Source organism: Cervus elaphus, chromosome X, assembly GCF_910594005.1.
Source record: "Cervus elaphus chromosome X, mCerEla1.1, whole genome shotgun sequence".
NCBI classification, from domain to species: domain Eukaryota; kingdom Metazoa; phylum Chordata; class Mammalia; order Artiodactyla; family Cervidae; genus Cervus; species Cervus elaphus.
In genome coordinates this window covers 155095105-155100146 of record NC_057848.1, presented here as the reverse complement: position 1 = coordinate 155100146, position 5042 = coordinate 155095105, and the positions used below count along the sequence as shown (strand labels likewise).

The following is a 5042-nucleotide window of genomic DNA, read 5'->3' as shown; positions in this document are numbered from 1 at the left end:
ATGTGAAGGGACATGATCATGTTGAGAGAATGTGGGGAAAGGGTAAGAGGAGAACTGAAAGGCTCTCCCTTCATCTATCTAATTCCTGCTGTATTTGTCTGTCCACTGCCCCAGACTGCCACTATCCCTAGAGGCACAAATTCATGACTTCCTATGGCTTCCCAAAAGTCTGAAGAGTTTTTTATTCATTGTTGTTAATTCCTTGGTTCCCTCTTTTCCTCTCACTTGTGAAGTTTCTCCATGGTTGATTTTGAGAGAGGGGAGCTAGCAACCTCTGTTAGTTCTCCACCTTGGAATCAAAAACTCCATGAAGCTATCTTTTATATTCATCTTAAGACTTTCTTGAGGTGGGAGGGGGGATCGGGATGGGGAATACGTGTAAATCTATTGCTGATTCATGTCAATGTATGACAAAACCCACTGAATAAATAAATAAATAAATAAATAAATAAATAAATAAAAAATGTAATTGAAAAAAAAAAAAAAAGACTTTCTTGGCCAAATAATTAAGGGTTGTGTGACAGTTACACTGATTTACATCGGTAAGCAGGAAAGGAGAAATAGGAAAAAAGAAAAGAAAGACAATAAATGGCTAACATAAAATATGAGCAGAAGTATTAATATGAGTAACTAATAAATTTAAATGTTCTAAACTCACTGTTAAAAGCCAGAGAACATTAAATTGAGTTTAAAAATAAGATTAAACAATATAAAATCTACCTACAACAAATGAAACAAAAGAATACAGAAAGATGGAAAGTAAAAAGAATGAAAAGATGTAACAAACAGATAAAAGCCAACAGAATCTGGGATAGCATCTTAATATCTGATAAAATAGAATTAAACCAAAAATATAAGGGATAAACAGGTCTTTGTATACAAGCAAAAGTTATAATAGAATCAGAAGGAAAAAGGAATCATGAATATGTATATATCTAACAATGTAACTTCAAAATATATAAAGCAATTATTCATAATATGGGGAAGATGAATTCTTCAACAATAACTTATTTAGATGTTTAAATCCACCTCTTTATAAGACTGACAGATCAAGAAATCAAAAACAAACTGAGACGTGGGAGATCTAAATGTACGAATTAATAATTGTTAGTCATTAGATATTAATTAAATGCAAATCAACACATTCTTTTTGAGTATATTTTCAAAAATTGATGATGCAATAGGCCATAAAGGAAGTCTCAATAAATTCCAAAGTATCAATATTAAAAAGCTATGGTCTCCTACAGTAATATAATAAAATGAGAACATAAAATTAAAGAATTGCTAAAAATTCCTGTGAGATTAGAAACTGAATAGTCTGCTAAAACCCCCTTTGATTAAGAAGTAAAGTATTAAAATGAAATTCAAGTGAATTACAATTAAAACATTACTTGTCAAATTTTGTGGGACACAGAGCAACGTCCTCACATAGAGGTAAATTTATAACTTTTAACACATTTACCAAGAAACAAGAAATGTTGAAATGAGCTCCTTTCAAGTCAAGGAGTTTTAAAACTATGAATAAAATAGGGACTAAAAATAATAAATGAGCATAATGAATAACTCTAAGTAATTAAATTTGAAAACCTAGATGACTAGATTCTTTTCTGGAAAAAAAAATCTAAATGCTAAAATATACCTAAGAAGCTGATGAAAAAGGACAGGAAGCATCAAAAAAATTCATGACAATTAAAAACTCCTTTTTACTTTCCAGGACCATATGTTTTTACAGGTAATTTCTACTAAATCTTAAATGAATAGTTTTTACCTTAGATAAGTTGTTCTGGAAGATAGAAAATAAGTCTATTTTATGTTGTTAGACTAATGAACTCTGGTTTCCAAAACTGGACATGGACAATATAGAAAAAGAAATATTATTTATAGATCTCTCAGGTATGAATGTAGATGCCAAAATTGTAATGGAGGAAAAGAATATTATTCTCTCAATTGATGTAGAAAATGCATTTAATGAATCAAAACCTTTTTATGATTAAATCTTCACAAACTAGGAATAAAAAAAAATTCTTTATTATGGGAAAGATTATACATCAAATTTCTAGAGCAAATATTATATTTAATTGAGAAATCTTGGAGAAATTTTTATTATCAGGAATGAGGCAAGAATACCTCTATCATGACTGCTGTTGAATATAGTACTGGGACGTACAAAGTTATAAGAAAGAAAAACAAACTAAGTTTATAAAAATTGGAAGGCAAGCAATAAAGCTATCATTATCTGTTCAGTTCAGTTCAGTTCAGTTGCTCAGTTGTGTCCGACTCTTTGTGACCCCATGAATTGCAGCATGCCAGGCCTCCCTGTCCATCACAAACTCATTATCTGTAGATGATATCAAATCTACCTAGAAAAGCTAATAAAATCAAGAAACAAGCTGGGCAAACACAAGATCAACTTATGAAATTAATAGCATTTGTGTACAGTAGCAACAAGGGCCTAGAAATGATGGTTTTAAAAAAGATACCACTTATAATAGCAAAGTGAAAGTGAAAGTCACTCAGTCGTGTCTGACTCTTTGCGACTCCATGGACTATATACAGTCCATGGAATTCTTCAGGCCAGAATACTGGAGTGGGTTGCCATCCTCTTCTCCAGAGGGATCTTCCCAACCCGGGGATTGAACCCAGGTCTCCCTCATTGCAGGGAGATTCTTTACCATCTGAGCCACCAGGGAAGCCCTATAATAGCAAAGGAAGAAGAAAGAAAGAAAGCAAAAAAGCAAAAACAAAACTCAAAAATAAAATACAAAAAATATGCAACCAACCAACCAAAAAATAAATACCTACAAAGTTGCTGTTGACAAATTATGACTTTTGGGATAATCCAGCCAACAACCTGTTTTTGTAAATAATTTTTTTTTGAAGCACAGATACAACAGTCTATGTCTGCTTTCATGGAACAATGACAGAGCTGAGTTTGAACAGAAACTGTATGACCTGCAAAGCCTAACATATTTATTATCTGTCCCTTTACAGAAAAAAAATTTTTCTGATTTCTGCTCTAACGCATACAGGAACGAACATAAACTCAAATATACAACACCTATGTGGGAAAAAGTTTTAAAGTTCTATTAAAGGATAGAAAAGAAGATCAGAATAAATGAGGAGACATTTCATGATCTTAGATTGAATGACTAGATTTTATTAAAATATTCTGTCACCTCCAAGTTAATTGAAATCAATTTTTTAATTGATGTGAAATAATTGTTTGTATTCATTATTACTAGATGTAACTCAAATCCAGAATTAATCTGGATTTTTGAGGCACTCAAAAACTTTATTTTAAATTTACTATGGAAGAATAACCTTCTGCTAATACCTAAATCAATTTTTAAAAGGAAGAACTAAGAGGGGATTTATCTATTCAGATATTAAGATACAGCACAAAGCCACAACAAGAAAAACATATCTGGTACTGGTGTAAGAACAAACAGATCAATGGAATGGAACAGAGAACTCAGAGACAGACCTTGTATATATGAGAATTTAATATGTGATCAAAGTAGCACTAGAAATCAATGTGAAAGGATGGATTGTTTAGCAGATGGTATTGAGTAAACTAACTCACTTTATGGAGAAAAAGAAAACTGGGATTCTACTTAATAACTGTGTTCAAAAGTGGTTTCCAGATGCATGAAAGAATTAAATGTGAAAGATGAAGTTCTAAAATTAATAGAAGATAATGCTGGATATTTGTTTGTGGCCAAAGGGAATGAGACTCTTAAATAAAGCTCCAAAGCAAAGAAAAAGAAAAGAAAAAAGAAAAAGAGGAACTTGACTATGTAAAAATTAAGGGTGGTGGTAATTTAGTTGCTAAGTCATGTCCAACTTTTATGATCCCCTGGACCAGGCTCGTGTGTCCATGGGATTTCTCAGGCTGGAGTGGGTTGCCATTTCCTTCTTCAGGGGATTTTCCCAATCCAGGGATTGAACCTGGGTCTCCTGCATTGCAGGCAGATTCTTTACCAACTGAGCCACCTGGGAAGCTGCATAATTCCTCTCCAATAAAGAAAATATGGACAAAGTAAGCAGTCAGATGATAAACTGGGAGAAAATACTTCCAATGTCTAACAAGAAACTCCATCAAATAAATAAGAAAATGATACTCTAGTAGAAAAATGAAAAAAAGAAAAAGAAGTAGCAATTCATAGAAGAAGAAAGCAAATGACTACATCAAGTATATGAAGATATGCTCTAAATCTTTAGTAATCAGAGAAATGCAAAATAAAACAAGGGATATCATTTTGCTCTTATCAGGCTGGCAAACATCTGAAGGGTGGGAACACTAACTAAGCCTGTGGGGAAACAGGAATCATCATACATTGCTGGAGGGATTGTGGGGGTGGAGACTATTGCAACCATTCTAGAGAGCAATATGGCATGTTTTAGCCAAATTAAGAACATCTGTACATTATAACCCAGAAATTTCACTTTTGGTTATATATCTCAGAGAATTCTCCTAGAGGTCTGTAAGGTGGCCATATTCAAAGATGCTCATCACATATTATCGCTTCCCAGGTGGCTCAGTGGCAAAGAAACCACCTGCCAATGCAGATGTGGGTATGATCCCTGGGTGGGGAAGATGCCCTCGAGGAGGAAATGGCAAATCTACTGCAGTATTCTTGCCTGGGAAATCCCATGGATAGAGGAGTCTGGTGGGTTGCAGTCCACGGGGTCACAAAGAGTCAGACACGACTGAGCAACTGAGCACACACACACATCACATGTTATGTGTAGTAGTGGGAAGTAGGGGCAATCCAGATGTGTACCTCTGGCACTCAATATGCCAGCAAAGCTGGAAAACTCAGCAGTGGCCACAGACTGGAAAAGGTCAGTTTTCATTCCAATCCCAAAGAAAGGCAATGCCAAAGAATCTTCAAACTACCACACAATTGCACTCATCTCACATACTAACAAAGTAATGCTCAAATTTCTCCAAGCCAGGTTTCAATAGTACGTGAACTGTGAACTTTCAGATGTTCAACCTGGATTTAGAAAAGGCAGAGGAACCAGATATCAAATTGCCA

General features: G+C 34.1%; 1 non-coding gene across 1 annotated transcript; it reads right to left on the bottom strand.

Annotated features, from left to right (window-relative positions):
- Window positions 1-3927: 3927 nt before the first annotated feature.
- On the bottom strand, window positions 3928-3999 carry TRNAC-GCA. Its single transcript has one exon. It is a non-coding gene; the product is annotated as a tRNA-Cys (tRNA).
- Window positions 4000-5042: the final 1043 nt, after the last annotated feature.